Source organism: Typopeltis vanoorti, chromosome 7 (assembly GCF_054136105.1).
Source record: "Typopeltis vanoorti isolate ZY-2024b chromosome 7, IOZ_Tvanoo_1.0, whole genome shotgun sequence".
Taxonomy (NCBI): domain Eukaryota; kingdom Metazoa; phylum Arthropoda; class Arachnida; order Uropygi; family Thelyphonidae; genus Typopeltis; species Typopeltis vanoorti.
In genome coordinates this window covers 98,190,074-98,209,930 of record NC_143555.1, presented here as the reverse complement: position 1 = coordinate 98,209,930, position 19,857 = coordinate 98,190,074, and the positions used below count along the sequence as shown (strand labels likewise).

Here is a 19,857-nt window from a genome sequence, read left to right as displayed (position 1 = left end):
TGTTGGTTCCATTGTACAGGGGCTTGATTAGACTACACTTGGACTACTGTACCCAGATGAAGGGAATGAAGAAACTATTCAGAGATTACAACAGCAACAAAAATAATGTCTGTAGAAAATTACTATAAGGATACGAGATTGATTGTAGATGATGGAATGAAATCTATGTAGTTTAGATGGTAGACAAATTTTGTTTCACTGTGTGAGACCACATCCTACTTATTAGAGAGTACTTAAATGGCTTCAAAATGTGCTGTGTTTGGTTTCCAGAGCAGAACTCCTGGATTATCTATTTGCCCACCCATGGTAATATCTATTGAAAATTAAAGTATTTTGTGGTGAATTTACATAAAAAGATAGAAAGGTCATGCTATTGAGACATTTAAGCTGCATACTGAAGAGGTAGTTCAAATAACAGAATGAGAAGGGACAAAGACAAAGTCCCCCCCCTCCTTGTTTTTGTTCCTTTCTCTTGTGTGGAGTAGTTTTTTTGCATGGATGGTAGATGCATGGAATTCATTGCCTAAGAGAGTGGAAAGAATGCAGACAGTAAAGGAGTTTGAGTGTTACAGTAGACTTGACATGTCTACCGTGACATGTCTCATGACTCCATGGAGGTGCCAAATAATAAATGGGTGCTGTGACAGTGAATGAGTTCAAGGCAAAGTACAATAGATACTGTGTGAATGTCAAATAGTTGTGTGGACATGATGTTTAGGGCCTCCCTCGATGAGTCCAAGGACTCCTTGGAGTCGCCTGTAATAATAATAATAATAAAAATAATAATAATAAATCTCTTGTTACAGGATTAGTCATCTTTCAGTTTGGTATGTTAGTTGAAATGGCCTAGTCACAGCACAGCACTTCAGGACCATTGATGCAAACTGCATAATATTTTGAAATAATGACTAATTTCTGTTTCAAGGAGCCACTAAGAAGAGATTGGACAATCTTCTTCTAGCCCAGTTTTGATAGTGTATTTATTTATATCTACATATAAATTATGTATTATTGTATCATTTATATACATTTTTATACATATAAATATATGTATATACTGTTGACCACAGATGCAAGACCCTCAGCTAGTAATGTGCCAAGAAGAGTCAATTCATGTTGAAGGGGAGGAAGGAATAAAGCAATGTACAAATTTCTTACCAACATGCAAAATCACATGCTTTATACATAAAATTTTCTAACTGTTGTATAAGCAAAATAGTTACCACTTTAAAAACTAGAATTTTCATGAAGGATAAGCTAATTTTCTGACGTATAATAATAAACACTCATCCACAAAATGCATTGATTACCCTATTATCAGAATGGATTCGCCTTCTATCATGCACAGAAGTGTTGAGGGGGGGGGGTCTCACATATGTACATGGTCACACAGTGCATGAAATATCATCATATTTCCTACCTGTCTAACTAGAGAAGCATTCTTACATATGTAGAAAGGGACATTTATGTAAGCTAGTTGGTTGGATCTACTTCACTGATTTAAATCAGGTTCATTTGTTCATTAAGGTCATAGATCTTAATGGTATCTTCCTGACTTATGCTGTTGATTTTTATTTTTTTATTCATTGATATTTATTAATGTGTTGTTTTTAAGACAACAGTCTATATATATAATAATTAAAAGGGATATGAAGAGGTATTCTTCAGTCGGAGGCTGCTTATAGCATTTCTTCCAGCCATGAAAATTTTAAGGAGATACATTGTTAGCCTTCTGCCATGCTAAAGTAAATATCTAGTTAATGCACCAAACACATAAAAATGACACGATACCAATACTTTGAAGTAGTAGCAGTAGTAAAATTCTTGTCCCACACATCTACTATATCAATTCAGAGTTACCTAGTAAATTTTGTTTTCATTTTTTTGAATCCTAACGATGAAAGATTGTAAAACTATGGTAATTAGTATTATAGGTGATTTAATGATGAGATAATCTAGAAGGATTTGTATAAACTATTTCAAGCCTCTTTGCAATATTGGGTAATGAAATTCATCTGCTACCTGACATTCACAAACATCCATATCCACAGTGGGATTTGAATCCTTTCCCCAACAAATGCTGGTCCCCAGGCTTAGCACAGAAGGCTTGATGTAACTGCTCAGTTATCTGTTATACTAATAAATCAGGGATAGTTGTGGAAAGTTTTTTTTTTTCACTTGGTTATGAAGTAAATTTTAATAGAAAAGAAATTATATTCTTGTTTTAATCTTAAACCAAATTGTAAGCAAACAATGAAATATCTTCATAACTAGGCTACTTGTATAGAGGATGTGAAGTTAACAGCCTTTGGTTACTTATGCTTGGGTTATAGAATTAAAATAAGAATATAATTTGTCTATTATAATTTACCTGTTATACTACTTCTCACTTCATTCCTTATCACTATTCATACAGAGCTGTTGCGAATTCATTGGTAAATGAGTTTGAGGACCAATATTATAATGTGTGAATAATGGTAGTAAACATCTCATACAATGAGTTTTTGACTTGTGAAGATTCCTAAGAAAACAATAATACAACACTTTCATATTCCACTATTTTATTTGTTCTCTCTACCAAAACCAGGCCTTTGGAATTTGTGTTGTAGCTTCATTTTTTGTCCCCCTCACTGAAATAAATGTCTTTGTCACCTTTGGTTACCTTACAGTCAGTAGAAAGGTTCCTTCAGGTTGACCTTTCAAATAAAAAAAAAAACTTTACCATAGGGATTGTATTTACAGATTACATTCATAGCAAACATAACTAATTCAAACAAATTTTAAACAGTTGTGATCATTTTATGTATTTAATGTTTTATTCATACACATCGTATAATACAACTTCAAGTGAAATGCATATTTCATATGAAATATGTATTTATCTTTAGAGGAAATACACATTTCCTATAAAGATGGAATACTAGAAAATCATATGAAAATGAAAATTTTGCAGTGAAAATAGAATGAGGCCAAGTAAATTTACTATTCGATGGAGGTCTGGCTTTATTATTAATGCCAAACTTCCATAGAATCAAAAGGCTCATTGCAGGAGGTGAACACTGTCATACAAAAACCTCGTCAACCTGTGCTTTAAACTCATTCAATGTGTCTGCACTCACCATTCTCTCAGAAAATGCATTCACCACTCTCCATGCAAAGAACCTGCTCCTCACTCCTTTGCTCACACCCTCCTTATACAGTTTCCAGGGATGGGTTCTTCTTCTTCTTCCCTTCTGTGAAAAATTTATTTCACATTAACCTGGTAACAATCCCTGATCATTTTATATGCCTCAATCATATCTCCTCTCCTCTCTTCTCTTCATATGAGGCTTCACAAATTGCATTCCCTGAACCTGTTTTCATATTACATATTCCAAAGACCAGTTACCACCCTAATGAATCTTATCTGAATATTTTCTGATATATTCTCATCACTATGAAAACTAGGTGACTAATTCTGCACATCAATGCATTGCCAGAATTTCATATGATGACTTCACAACTTGTGTAACATGGCTTCTGAACTTCAGGTACTTATCTGCCACCACTCCCAGATCTCTCTCATCTCCTCTACCTCCTTCAAAATTTCCCCACCAAGTGTATATTTGGCAATCTATGGTTGCTTATCAAATTTCAGAACTGTACACTTTGCAATATTGAACTTATAGTTCAGTTCACTTGCCCAGTCGTATAATCTATTCATGTTCTTCTGTATGGCAACAACATCTACTTGACTCTGTATTGTTCTCTCCAATTTTGCATCATCTGCAAACAATTGCATATCTCCAGTTAAGCCCATTCCAATATTATTAATATACAATTTAAACAACAATGGCCCCAAAACAGAATCCTACAACACACCACTTATTTGAAAAATGTGCTGACTCCATAGAGCAGTGTTTCTCAACGTTTTTTGGATCATGCTCCACCTCAACGTCTCAAAGATTTTGATGCCCCCCCTCTAGCATAATAGTCAGCCAAGTTCTGAAAAGTATAATATAAATATGTACATGTACATTTTCTAATTGCCCCCCAAATATTCAAATTGTTCCCCTGTGGGGTGTACGCTCACATTGAGAAACACTGCCATAGAGGATGTGATGATAATAATAATATATATTATTATTATTATTATTATTAGTCAGCTTGGCTGGCCAAGTGGATAGCTCTCCAACCAAAAGGCTGCAGGTTCAAATCCCACCATGGGCATGGATGTTTGTGATTGTCTGTGGAAATACCAGTGGTGGTCAGCGGTAGATGGCATTGGTGTAGTTGTGGTCAGTTGGTGATTGAATGGTGGAGAAAGAGTTGTAGAGCAGGTGCCCTCCTTGGTGAGTCCTTGAACTCCCTGGAGGTGTCAAATAATAATAATAATAATAATAATTAATGAATTAAAGAGCCAAAAGGCTTCACTTTGGCGATGTCAAAATTCTTTAAATTAAGGGGATATTTAATCCCACATATTACCGTGACCTAGCTTCCTTAATGTAAAACAACATACATCTCCTAGGGGATGAGTTTTACATGAGGGCAAATACTAAGAGTAGCGATCCTAGCTTTATCCACCTTTACAATGAGTTGCCCGGTATTGTACCACCCAGGCGTTTGCTCACGCTTGGACTCGCCGAACTTTTATAGTTTGCTATATTCGGCATGAAACTCTTTGATTTCTACATTTTCTCTTTGATTAATCCCACATTATTTCAGCTTTGAAATAATGTGGGATTAAATATCCCCTTAATTTAAATAATAATAATAATAATAATATATTTTTATTATTATTATAGAGTATTAATTTAACATATTAATTTGAAAAAAAAAATCCCTTCTTGTACTAACAGTCTACCCACTATTTCAAGATAAATAAAGGTACATAAACCAGGCTATCCCATATGTCTCATAATTTATTAGTAGTGTATTGCAGGGGTCAGTTTTGGAACTATTGTTGTTCAGTTTGTATGTAATGATATTGGGATGGGTTTAACTAGTAATATGCAGCTGTTTGCAGATGATGCAAAACTGGGGAGAGCAATGCAGAGTCAAGCAGATGTTATTGTATTACAAGAGGACTTGAACAGATTGCATAAATTGGCAGGTAAATGGAAATATCAGTTCAGTGTTGCAAAATGTAAGGTTTTGAGATTTGGTAAGCAACAATGGAATGCAAAGTATATACTTGGTGGGGAAACTTTAAAGGAAGTAGAGGAGATGAGAGATCTAGGAGTGATGGTGGACAAGGATCTGAAATTCAGGGGCCACATTGCACGAGTTGTGAAGACATCACATCGAATAATGGCAATGATGTGGAGAAACCCTGATAAGCAGAAACAGAGAGGTTATGGTTCCATTGTATATGGCCTTGATCAGGCCTCATATGGATTATTGTGCACAGATTTGGTTGCTTGAATTTGTTACTTAGTTGACTTTTCACTGTTTGTCCAGTTTCTCTGACAAATACATCTGATCCAAGTGCTTTTGTATTGCAGCAGTATTTGTATGTTATAATTTGGCTGCAGTAATAGGTTGATCTAGTTCTGCTTAGAATATTGTTCACAGGGAATGTAGTGCTGTTTCAAGATGAGTAGTCTTGGGAGGTATCATTGTCCTGGTAAAGATGCTTGCAACCTGTGGGAGGCATCTAGAATTTTACATGGTCATGTTCTAACTACCTTTACTGATAATAAATTTAGTTTAATCCTTTATCCAAGTGTGAGCAAACAAAGTTTGCACCTGAAAGTATCTTCAGGACTGGGGTAAGGTGGTACAACACTGGGCAACTCGTTGCAAAGGTGGAGCAAGCTAACATTACTCCTATCTCAGTATCTCCCATTATGCAAAACACATCACCTTGTGGATATGTCTAATGTTATGCATTAAGGGATGGGCCACTACCCAGACAAGTTTTGACCTTTATTGAGTCTCTTCAGTGGGAGCCAGGCCCAAGTGGAGATACCAGGAAGAAGCATTAGCAAGGTCATCTCTACCTATAGGAGTTGCCAAACGGTGTGCCACCTTTTTAATAAATTACTCTGGATTTAGAGAAAGATGTTGAAAGTTTATTTTTCACTTGGTTAGACTATAATAAATTTAGTTTAATTCTTTATCCAAGTGTGAGCAAACAAAGTTTGTGCCTGAAAGTATCTTCAGGACTGGGGTAAGGTGGTACAACACCGGGCAACTCCTTGCAAAGGTGGAGCAAGCTACCAACACTCCTATCTCAGTATCTCCCATAATGCAAAAAACATCTCCTTGTGGATATGTCTAATGTTATGCATTAAGGGAAGGGCCACTGCCTTCACTGATGTTAGTAGTAGTTCTTTCTTCTCAGAATTTTGTAACGCACCTATTTTAAAACACTGCTGAAAGTTTATCTTCTGAACAAAGGTGGAGAGTCTGATCCTAAATTTTTCTTTCCTCTGTTTGCTTTTGTTTTATGTCTAATCCAAAATTAATTTAGCATTAAGCATTTAGCTATGATGCACCAGTAGAATAGTTCCCCTTTTTGGAAAATTTCCCCAGTATCTATTTGTTAACTACCTTTCTATAATTATATATGTTAATCATATCTCCCTCAACTATCTATCAACTATGCAGATTCTTCACTTTCATTCATACATAGCTGATTTGTTATGCCCTCTCCCCCCCCCCCCAAAAAAATAAAATAAATAACCATGCTTTATAAAGTTTCTTTGTCTTGAAATTCAAGTGACAAGATCAGGTTGTTCTCATGAAAAAAAAAAAAAAAAAAAAAAAAACGATGTGCTCATCCGCCTACATCAGCGCTATTTGCAATTTACCTCTCCAGTTTTGCATTATCTGCAACAGAAATCTTCTTGCATTCATTTACAAAATCATTGACATAAAGGTCATTTAGTAAATGGTTTGAGTTCCGAGACCACTTGTTATCTTCCTTATCCTCTCTTTACTGCTTTCCCATAAAATTTCAAATCTATCAGAAGCCAGCTGTCAATCCACTTTCTCATTACCCTAATGCTGAACCCCATTTGTTGCAATTTAAATATCAACTTATCATGCAACAGCCTGTTGAATGCATTTGCAAAAGCCATAAAAATCAGTGTATACATGTCCCTCATTGGTTACTCTTGTTACTTCAGTAATCTGGTTACATATTATAATAAACAGGACTATCCTTGAACAAATACCTGCTCACCTTCATTAACAATCTCATCTTGATCTATTTAATTCTGTATAGCAGCACTTTACTAATATGTCATTAAAACAACCACAGAAGAAATACAAATTGATGAATAGTTTGATGCATCTGTTTTTGCACTATCCACATGCATTTCCTTAAGGACATGTTCATTTGCAGTACTTCTGTTGAACAACTAGGTCAGTGGCATATTACTGAGTTATATTTTGACTAGAAATTTGACCACCTTCCAGAAGTATTTCATGATGGCTGCAGATTAAAAATTGAACTCCATGTTTAAAAAAAAAATAATAATAAATTTTATACATGTTGCAATATTTGATATTAATGAAGGAGCAAATTATTTGTAAAAACAAAGTATCTGACCTTTATTTTGCTGCTTTCTACCTCTCTTCTGACCATTTATTGCACAACATTTTGAAAGTACTATTTATTTTTTGATAAATTTTCATACAGTTAATTAAAATGTCCTTCTCAACTTTTTTTTTCCCCTTCTGGTAATTGGGGTTAACCCTAGGTTGGAAGATACTATTATTTAAGTAAATGTGGTAATCTCAGCATATAAAATTGTATACACAAAATGTTATGTCAGAGGAAGAAGCTATTTTAATATTTACTTTTTTAAGCAGATAGTATCATGTATGTAAAGTTTTATTGTAATGTTATTAACACAATAAAAAAAAATCTGTAAAAATTGCTTATCTGCAAGTGATAGCAAATTTGTGTATGTGTGACTGTACTAGTGTGTTTTGTAAATAAGCAATATCTCAGGGAAAAATAAAAGATAATGGATAATAATCTGAACTCTTGTTAATAAATGTGTATTATGTGTACTACTTCTTGCCTGCAAATATGCAATGCAAATTAAAATATTGTAATGTGTGATTTGTGAATTATTGTTATCACATGATGTAGTGTTAGACTACTGCTGCTGTATAAAGCCAATAATTCTCTCATGATTTTAGTTTGTAACTGTACAGAAGAAAGTTGCAATTAAAAACCTTTACATTTTTAGTATGTGTTTTTCATCGCAATAACCCGTAATTCATATTTATGAAAAAACAAATTATTCACACCTCTGAATTAAAATTGATGAAACTATTCATTTTCAGTTGAATTATTTAATTCTAATTTTTTTTTAAAAAATCCTATAACACATTTTATTTCCTTAAAGGATTAAGTAGCAGAGCTCCTTTAGTTTACCTCTTGGAAACAGGTAAATAGCCAGTCTTAAATTAATATTATTAAAAAAATAATAATAATAAAGTATGGAGAGAAAGAACAAGTGCATGGAATCCAGAACAGAAGCACATAGCAATAAAGTTCATGAATGAATCTCATTAGATCTAGGTCCTAATCCCATATTGGCTGAGAAGAATAATGACTTTTCAGCTAAAGATGAATTAACTGGTCTCATATGGTGCTTCAGTTCATCCCCCACAGATGCTCAATATGGTTGAGATCAGGACTCTATGGAGTCCAGTCAAGTGTGGTTGGTGATGTTCCTACCTACAAACCATGGTTACAGCAGCCTTATGATACAGTGAAAAAAAAAATGATCAAATCCAGAGAAATGGCACAAAATAGGAAGCATTGCATTATCTAGAATGTTCAGATATCTCTCGGAGTTTAATGTTCGTTGCACCACAGAGGTCTGAGGCCAAACCAGGAAAAAGGGTACCATATCATCATCCCCACCAGCGAATTTCATAGTTGGGGTTATGCACTCTGGTAAGAGATGTTCGCCAGGCTTCCATGACATCCACGCCTACATCTGTTCAGTAGAGGATGTAGCGTGATTTGTCGCTCTATAATGTAGCTTTCCTAGCTTCCATATCCCACTGTTCATGCGCTTTTCACCATTGAAGACGAGGGTACATGTTGGTTCTGGTAATGTTGGGCTTGCATATTGTGGTCCTACCATGGGATCCATGTTGCGAGCCAGTTCTGATTGTTTTTGTGCAGATTCATATTCCAGTCAATGCCCGGAACTCCACATTCAAAATGTCAGCTGAAGAATGGCAGTTTTTACATATTATCCTTCGTAGCACCCTACAGTCATCTTCAGTGAGTATGATGGGTCATCCACTGCAGGTAGCACTTGCAATTGACTCCCTGTGCTTCCATGTCAGTATGGTATCACTGATTGTTGACTGGTGATGGTCTAATTTGTCAACACTTTGCCAAACAGATATGCCTGCAACATGGCATCCTGTCACAACACTCTTTCAAACTTCCTCAGTTCCCTTCTTGCAGCCATTTCATCCAGACACAGTTGCACTGACTTGTGAGCATCATATTCCTCAATTTATACTGTCTACAAACATATGACTCGTTACATGGTGCGATGCACCTTGTCCACAGTCTACCTTCTCTATATGTACTGAATAATTGAATGTCCCCTCCTGGATTGGATTTCAATCAAGGTCTTTCTAGATAATAGTATCATTATTACCAACTGTACTAATTAATGTAAATATAATGCACATATACATAACAGGTTGTTGTTATGTAATGTATCACATAGATTACAGTGTGGGTCGATCTGAAGATGACTTTCTCCCAAATCTTTTGGCAGATTAATGCATTTATACATGCTGAGGTTAGAAGAATGCTTCATAGTCATTAGTGTCTATAAAAATAGTTTTTCTGGCTTGTAATGACTTCTATATAGCACACTGCTTTTCTTCCATCTAATCCTGTGTGAGGGAATAGTTTTAATGGAATATGTGCACTAGATATATTAAAACAACTGTCATGGCTTACACATGTAACAAAAATTAGAATTTTATTCAAAAATTCCAATATATTTCATCTAGCTTCTTTCTCCAGTTGTACAGATCTTGCAGGAAAAGATGCTGAAACATTTGCCATCACTAACGACCTTACACAATTCTGGTATTCTGGTTGGCATCTGGACAATTTGTCCAGATAATCCAAACCACTCCCCAAACACCCTAGATCTCTTCCTCACCAATGACCTCTCCAAATACACAGTGAAAGAAGTGAGCCCCTCCCCCGGGCAATTTTGACACCACAACCTAGTGCTCATCTCCTCCCCCCATGCAACAATGTTTACACAGACACTCCCATACAAGAGTAGTTTGGCACTATAACAGTGCCAAGTGGGACAGCACCCACAACTTCTATGCCACAATTCCCATGGTTGGCATAGAAGTTGTGGTTTCCGGCCTTCTAATCCAAACATATGCACCAAGCTTATTACCAAAGTAATCCTCACTGGCATGAATACATACATTCCACACAGCACAAAAGATGTGCCAAGGCTGTAGAGATGAAATACTAGACATACCACAACTGGCTGAAATCAAGAACCTCATCCTCCTTCAAAGCTTACACCGAAGCCCGTAATAGATGCAAAAAAACAATCAATGCTTTCAAAACAGAGTTCGAAAGAGCAAAAAGCAGGAAGCTAGCAGCCTCTCCAAAAGGCAGCCGAGCCTTTTGGTCTCTCAACAAAGCAATTGGCTGTAACTTCTGTCCAACACTTCCCACCCCTATCATACCCAGATGGCTCTACTGCATCATCACCCACAGATAAAGCAAATCTTCTGACTTCATACTTTGCTTCAAATGCATGCATAAATGACGATGGTAAATGTCCCCCCAACCATTCCAAACACCCAACATACAATGCCCCCCCCATATCCTTTTGTCAGGATGAGATCAGAAAAATACTGTCCAAATAAGACACAAAAAAGTCTCCCTGGCCCTGATGGCATTCCCCCAATTGTTCTGAAAGTTCGTGCTCCAGAACTGACCCCTATCCTATGTCACCTATATATACTCTCTTACTGCACTGGAATCTATCCCACAAACTGGAAATTGGCCTATATTCAGCCCATTCCCAAGAAGGGCGACAAGTCACTGCCATCCATTTTCTGCCCTATCTCGCTTACCTCAGTCCTGTCAAAAGTAATGGGAAAAATAATCAATTTCCAACTCTATACTATCTAGAAGATACTCACCAAATAAATGACCACCGGTATGGATTCCACCACTGCTGATCAACAGGAGATCTATTCACGTATGTCACCCATCTTTGGACAAATGCTATGGAGAGGTTTGGCAAATCTCAAGTGGTTGCACTAGATATCTCCAAATTCTTTGATCGGGTCTGGCACAAAAGCCTACTAGGCAAACTACCATCATGTCTGATCCAGAACTTCTGTAGTAGGATTATCAGCTTTCTGTCTGGACACACACTGTGTGTGTGTGATGGTGGACGGCTCCCTATCCTCTCACCACTTAATTAATGCTGGAGTCCCACAAGGTTCTGCCCTCTCACCAACCCTCTTCCTGCTATATATCAATGACCTACTGCAATTGACCTCCAACCCAATACACAGTTTTGCAGACGACAACACACTACACTCCTCGCTTGCATTTGATAAACCTTACCCTACACAACTCACCTCAACCTACAGAACATCAACCACCACTACCCTCAACTCTGATCTCCAAGCCATTCTACAATGGTGTTCAGATAACCTCATAAATTTCAACACTAATAAAACCTAGTTCTGTACTATTTCCCATAAAAAAGAACCATATTTTCCCAGTATCCTTTTTGATGATTCCCAAATTTCCAGACAGTTTGAGATCTTGCTTCTTGGAATCGCCTTCGCATCAAACCTCTCCTGGCATAAACAGAGTGCTAGAAGAGGAGAGAATGGAAACTGTAGGAGAGAGAGGTATGGGAATGCTAGAAGAGAGAATAGCAGTAGAGAAGAGGGAATGAGAGAGACCTATGGGAATGAAAGAAGAGGAGAATGGAAACAATAGGAGAGAGGGAATGGTAAGAGGTATAATGTATGGGGACTCAATGATCTGTGGTGTTCAAGAGAGGATGTGTGAGGAGTGTTTGACAGGAGGAACAATAGAAAGGGTGGCTATGGCAATTAAGAGAGGTGAAACAATGGATGAGATGATTGTGATGGTAAGAATAAATGACTTGAGTGGTAATGTAAGTTGGGCAGTGAGAGATATGTGATTTTTGCTTGCGGCTGTACGGAAGAAGACAGAGAGAGGAAAAATAGTGTGCGTGTTGCCTAGATATGATAATGACAAGCTGAGCAGAAGAGTAGTAATATTGAATGACATAATAGCTAGAATGTGTCACGAGAGAGGACTGGTACAAGTGGATGCTCGGAGTGCGTTTGAGGAAAGAGAGGAATTGTATGCGAGAGACCGCTTACATTTGAATGAGGAAGAACGCTGGCATCTGGAGGGATTGCTGTTCTGAACGAGTCAGTGTGTCCCAGGGACGATGATAGCAGGGGTGGCCTCTTGTGGGAATGGATACTTGGGAGAAGGGAGACGACATCAGGTAACACTTAGCCCGGTGGAGTCTAGAGGGGATAATGCTGGGTATAGAAACAATGGCATTTATATGCTTTATACTAATGCCAGGAGTATTCAGAATAAGGGAGAGGAATTGGTGACATAGATAGCATCAGCCTGACCAAAAATTATTGGGATCACTGAGACATGGTTGACAGAAGAGGATATAATCACAGGAATAGAAATCACTGGGTACAGCATTTTTCGGCAGGATAGGAGGGGAAAGATTGGTGGTGGGGTACTGCTTTTATGTGACGACCTATGTCCTCTAAGAGTGGAGGCTTTGGAAGGAAGCGAGACAAATGATTTTGAGAGCATGTGGTGTGAGGTAGAAGTAGGCAAGACAGGATATTTAGTGGGGTGTCGCTACAGACCCAGGAGCACAGAGGATGGGGACCAGGAGATGTTTAGACAGTTAAGTTTGTCAAGTGCAAGAAGAATGATTGTTATAGGAGATTTTAACTACAGCAGTATAAATTGGAGAGAGGAAGATGCATGTAGCAATAGGGGAATGGAATTTCTAGAATTCTTGAGGGACAAATGTCTTAGGCAACATGTGACAGAGGGAACAAGAGGTTCAAGAGTTTTGGATTTGGTTATAGCATCAGAAGAGTTGATAATAAGTGAGATGACATCTCTCCCACCAGTTGGAGAGAGTGACCATATGGTTTTGACTTGGAAAATGAATAGACATGCAGGAGTATCAAAGAGACGGGAACTTATGTGGAATTATAAAGCAGGTGATTATAATAGTCTTACACGTCAACTTCGGGAAGTTTCATGGAGGGAGGAATTGGAAGGCCGGGATATCATTAGTGCGTGAGAAATTGTGAAAGAATATTTCTTAGCAGCAATGGTAAGTTGTATACCACGAGTGAAGAAGAGGACACAATTTTGAGTAAAGTGGATGACAAACAATATTAAACAGGCATTGCATGCGAAAAAGAGGCTATGGAAGAGATATAAGGAGATAGGTGAAGAGAAGATGCACAAAGAATATAAGACACAGGCCAGGAGAGTGACTGGTATTGTAAGGAAGGCAAAACTGAATATGAGAAAAGGTTGGCCTAAGATTAAAAAGAAAATCTTAGGGAATTTTTTAGCTTTGTAGCCAGTAGGAGGAGAAATGACTGTGGAAGAATGATATTGTGGGATAAAAATGGGAATAGACTGACTGATGCAGAGGACATAGTGGAATTATTCAATGAACACTTTCTTGGAGTATTTCATCCTGAAGGAGTCAATTTTAATGCTAGAGGGATAGGGCAGGTTTGAGGTTTAGAAGTACAGGAGGAGAGTGTGTTTCAGAAGGTTTGAGGTTTAGAAGTACAGGAGGAGAGTGTGTTTCAGATACTGAGTACTCTGGATGTCAGTAAAGCTTTGGGACTGAATGGTATTTCACCACGAGTTTTGAGAGAATGTGCTAGGGAACTGACAGTGCCTTTAACCTGGCTTTTCAATGAAAGTCTGGCTGCAGGAAAGGTGCCCAGGAAATGGAAGGAAGGTCAGATAGTGCCACTGCATAAGGGTGGTAACAGACTGGAAGTGTCTAATTATAGGCCAGTTTGTATGTCATCAGTAGTTGATAAGATCTTGGAGAAAGTAGTGAGGGACCGTATACAGCATTGGGCAGGTGAGTTTAATGTTATCTGTGAGAGTCAACATGGATTTGTGAAAGGGCACGCTAGTTTTAACAATATGCCAGCCTTTTATAATAAAGTTACAAGAACATAAGATGAGGGAAAGGCATATACTGCAATTTTCTTAGACTTAGCAAAGGCATTTGACAGGGTGCCACATGATAAGCTGATATTTAAGTTGCAGCACATGGGTCTGGATGTCAGATTGGTCAACTGGATTCAGGATTGACTGTCTGATAGGTATCAGAGAGTTGTGTATGGTGGAGCAGTTTCAAGGATGCAGAGGGTTACAAGCGGGGTCCCACAGGGCTCAGTACTAGGACCTATATTGTTTAATCTTTATATCAATGACATTGCCAGTGGATTGCAACTGGATATTCAGTTGTTTGCAGATGATGCAAAGCTGGGAAGGATTATTAGTAATAGTGCAGATGTGGTAGCCCTGCAAGAGGATTTGAATAAGCTAGATAGATGGGCAAATGAATGGGGGTGTCGGGTTTAATGCAGCAAAATATAAGGTCTTGAGGTTTGGGACACATCGATGAGATGCTGCATACTCTATGGGAGGAGTTATACTGAAGGAAGTAGAGGAGACAAGCGATCTGGGGTTGATGATTGATAGAAACCTGAAATTTTGGGGACATATCGCAAAGATGGTGAAGATAACACAGAGAATTGCTGCAATTACGAGAAGGACACTGACCTGCAGAGATAAAAGGGTTATCATTCCGTTGTATGTCTCTGATCAGACCACACTTAGACTATTGTTCTCAGATTTGGTCCCCAGGATTTGAAGGGGATAAATTAACTGTGGAAAGGATACAAAGATGGATGACAAAGATGGTTTCAGGACTGTACAACGATAGTTATGAGGATCGGCTGAGAGAATGTGGACTGCAGAGTTTGGTGGATAGAAGAAGGAGAGGTGATATGATTGAGACTTTTAAACTGTTGAGAGGTGGTTACAGGGTTGACACTGGGGAGTTCTTTCGCTTGGTTGAACAGCGGGAAGGAGTGATGACAAAAGGCCATCCCTGGAAGTTATGAAAGGAAACTGAGAGTAAGAGGGTGAGGAGTGGTTTCTTTGCATGGATGGTGGTTGAACCGTGGAATGCATTGCCTGATGGAGTGGTGAGAGAGCGAGAACAGTCAATGAGTTTAATTAGTGGTATGATAGACTTTGTGTTTCTTAGGGGGGGGACCTCCCCTCGATGAGTCTTGGCAGACTTTATGTTCTTAGGAATGACCTCCCATGATGAATCTTTTGACTCCATGAAAGCCTGAATAATAATAATAATAATAATAATATGTTTATTAGCTAATTTTTCAATGCAGCTGAAATATATAATATTATACTATTATAATTCAAAGGAACAATGGTAGAAAGTTGTGTAGATAAAGAATAATTTACAATAATTCTTAATTAAAAATAAAAAACCTTATGAACAATAATAGTAATCAATTCCCAAAACATGGATATTGGCATGCAGTTTGATTGGTTCATGTTTGGATGGTTTTGTAATGTTTCACAAGTTAAAAACTATCAAATTTGAACTTGCTGGAATGAAGAAGCTTTGCTTGGCTCCAAAGGACTCTGTGCCTAGTATGAATAATGTGAGAAGCAAGGCAAGACTTGTTGGATTCCAAAAATGCAATATAGTCTTCATGTTCTTCAATTCTAATCAATAGCCAATCTGTCCCTGAGTGGGGTACGTAATATAGACTGGAATGATAAGATAGTATCAAGATCATAGAGAATGAATTTCTTGAGTTTTTAAGGGATAACTACCTTAAGAAGTATATAACAGGGGCCACACATGGATCGAGGGTCTTGGATTTGATTATCTCATCAGCAGATATTGTTGCAAATGAAGTTTCACATCTTCTTCCGGTTGGTGAAAGTTACCATGAAGTGATCACTTAGGTGGTGGCCAGCCATATCAGGACCTTTGTGCAAAAGAGTTATATGTGGAACTATAAGGCAGGTGATTATGGTAAACTAAGGGAGCAACTTGCAGCAATATCATGGAATGAGGAATTGCATTGGAAAGAAATCAGTGCTGTTTGGTCTCTACTCAGGAATTATCTGGCAGCAGCAATGACTGAGTGTAGTCCAAATGTCAGGAAATTAAATAAGGTAGGTGTAAAATGGATAACAGAAGCGGGAGCATGCAATCTGGAAGAAAAAGGAATTGTTGAGGTGGCACAAGATGAGATAATCAGCTACACGAGGTGTACAAAAAGCAAACAAGGAAAGGCGAGTCAGTAAGGGTAGCAAAAGTGTGGTATGAGCAGCGGTTAGCAAATAACGCTAGAAGAAATCCTAGGAAGTTTTTTTTATATGTGGCCAGTAGAAGGAAGAGTGATGTTTGTCAGTGATAATGGGAAAATAATAAACACTTAGGAGGATATACCAGAGGTGGTAAATGAGCAGTTCGTTAAAGTATTCCATCTTTGCAATTGTAACATAATGCAGAACTTGAGAGCAGTGGGAATGGGGAACGAACCACTGATGGTGAATGAGTAGGAGATATATGAGGAATTGAGTAAATTTGATGTCAACATGGCTATAGGACTTGAGGGAGTTAAGAACAGCTTTAATGTACATTTTTAACATGAGTATTAGATTAGCCCATGTCCCAAAGGAGTGGAAAGATGGCAAAATTGTTCTGCCTCATAAAGGAGGTGATAAGACTAAGGCTTCAAATTATAGGCAAATCAGCCTTCAGAACACGTAATTTACATACAAAATACTAGTCGTGGCGGATTACGTGGTGGTGAGGAAGAGCTGTTAAGTAGGTGCCATCCCTCAATGAGTTTTTGGACTCCTTAAGGGATGGCACATTGAGATGTCACGAAATAATAAAAAAATAATAATAATCTTTCCACTTAATAGAATATGAAGTATTACTTTTCCTTTGCCCAAGGTTTCTAAGACCAAGCCATTTGGTCTTAGAAACCTTCTGAAATCAAAAGAGTGCTTGATAATCTTTCAGATACACTTTCTGCATTTAATGCTTCATAAGCAGATTTATATTCTCTACATAAATGGCTATTTGAGAACCAAAGTGGAATCTCAGTTATGAGGAATCCAAGACTCGATGGAAGTTTTCCAAGAGTATGTTGAATGCATAGTTCCAAAGAATGACAGAAATACTTCATTTACAAACAACTGGATGCTACGTCTGTTATTCACAGCAACACAGAATTGTTATTTCAACCATAAAAGCAAACTAATCACTTGCAAAACCAATGCAATTTTCTAACTTCATATCATATTTACTCAGTTCAGGCTTCGATGCATCATAAAGTGATTGCACTGCTACCGATGATAAGGGAAGTAGGCCTAAAAAACTCAGTTTAGTGGTTATTGATTAGTTCTATCATATTAGTATTAGCTGATTCATCAATGAGCAACACAAACTTCTTACCTTGAAACATTAAGGCCTATGTAGCCCTAGAGATGGTATTTGCGCCCATAGCTCTATTTCCTCAAAAAACAATTTTCAGTTCAAATATAATCGCCAGTTGGAAGAATTAATCTTTTTTTCGACAGGTTCCAGAGTTAGTCGATCGCTTGTACTAGTAAGCAGATTTCTTTTCTCGCCAACTCAAGAAAATAAACCGTAGAATTAACACTATTTCACACATACACATACTCGTATATATACAGGTGATCAAAATTAAAACATACCTGTTTAAGGCCTTGTTGAGTGCCACCCTGTGATCCAAATCTGCAAAACATTGCCAGCCTGTTTGCCAAGTGGTTAGCGTATTTGCTCTCCAGGCAAAAGGCTGCGGGTTCTAATCCCTCCATGGGCATGGATGTTTCTGATTGTCTGTGAAAATACTAGTGATGGTGGTGGACAATAGATGTCTTGTCATGCTGGCATTGGTGCAGATGATGAGATGGAGATTTGCAGAGTAGGTACACTCCCTCAATGAGTCTTTGAACTCCTTGGAGGTGTCACATAATAATAATAATAAAATAATAATAATAATAATAATAATAATAATAATATATTATGCGTTATGCTGAAGCGATATCTGAGGGAAATAAAAAATATCCGAAATTCGTCACCAGGTGGGCGCTGTATGAACCAAATGTAGATGCAGTAATTTTCTGTGAGTATGAGAAGAAAAAAACGATACAAACATAAATAACATTTTTATTCACGAGTTGTACCGTTCAATGTGCTGTCCATCCCCGTATGCCACGAACTGCATCTTTTACACAGTGTTCAATGGCAGAACAGGTGGTCGGGATTGATGTTGCGCATATGCTGTCTTTTAGTGCTGGTAAGTTATCAGGATTATCCCGATAACTTACCAGCACTAAGAAATTTAACTCTCTATTGAATTTCTCAGAAAATCTTAAATTTTCTGAGAAATCCCCAGAACCAAAAGTCACAAGGGGTCATATCAGGCGGCTATGCACTATCAAATACCACCGCTGATCACTCTGGCTTCTGTGAAATGTTCTCGAAGAACCTCTTGTACGGATCGACCAATGTATATGTGGGGGGGGGGGGGGGGAAGGATCCACATCTTTCATGAAAATGAATGCATCCATGTGCTGCTGTAACTGTGGCACAACAAAAGTGTTTATCATATCCTGATACCTCTGTAACTGAGTGTTGGGTCATGTGACCTGCTCAGTTACTGAGCAGGTCACATGACCCAACTGGCGAATGTCCTCAAAGAAGAATGGTCCAATGATAAACGAAGCTATAAACCCGCACCAGACAGTAACTTTTAATGAATGCAAAGGAATTTGTTGGATTAAATGTGAATTTTGCTGTAGCTCATACCTAGCAGTTATAGGTATCACAGCTCAGTTCAGGCAAATGTGAGCCTCATCTCTCCACGAAATCGTCTAAAGCCACTGCATCCAACTTCACTCGAGTAAGGAATATTAAAGCGAATGTCAGTCGACTTTCAAAGTCTTGCGGGCTCATCTCAGGTGTCAGGGTTATTTTAAATGAGTAGAATTGCAGCATTTTCCAGACATTGTCATTCATCACCTAAGCTTCCAACCGGTTTCGACCTTTATCGAGGTCTCGTCAGTGGGAGCCAGACCCAAAAATGCCGAGGTTGAAGTGATGCAGAGCTTATAAATTTTACCTAAACAAGTTGCCACAAGGTGCTTTGATCTTATTAAATAAAAATCTCAGGACGAGAGTAAGATGTAGAAAGTTTTTTAACTTGGGTATACTATGTTAAAGATACCAAGATTTTATAAGCAAGTTTGCGCCTGAACATAGTTCAAGTCTGAGGCAACTCTTGCAAAGGTGGAGTAAGATCCGATCACTTTCCTTAGTATTTCCCTCAAATACAAAGCAAAAGGGATAATACTAAGGAAAAACTCGGACTTGAACTATGTTCAGGCGCAAACTTAACTTACTTGTCTGTTTGCTTACTCGGGAAAATTGATTAAAACCTAGCTTATAAAATTGCTTGGTATCATTAACATAGTATACCCAAGTTAAAAAACTTTCTACACACACACACACACACACACACACACACACACACACACACACACACACACACACACACACACACACACACACATATATATATATATACATACAGTGATACCTCAGTTAACGAAGATAATTCTCGTTACGGAATCACATTAGTTAGCCGAAATCTTTGTTAGCTGAAATGTGATTTCCA

At 37.8% G+C, this 19,857-nt stretch overlaps 1 long non-coding RNA gene across 1 annotated transcript; it reads right to left on the bottom strand.

Moving 5' to 3' along the window:
• Nucleotides 1-2,544: 2,544 nt before the first annotated feature.
• On the bottom strand, nt 2,545-18,027 carry LOC150104893 (uncharacterized). Its single transcript, XR_016548585.1, has 2 exons — nt 17,873-18,027; nt 2,545-2,696 (listed from the first exon to the last, which is right to left on the bottom strand). It is a non-coding gene; the product is annotated as an uncharacterized LOC150104893 (long non-coding RNA).
• Nucleotides 18,028-19,857: the final 1,830 nt, after the last annotated feature.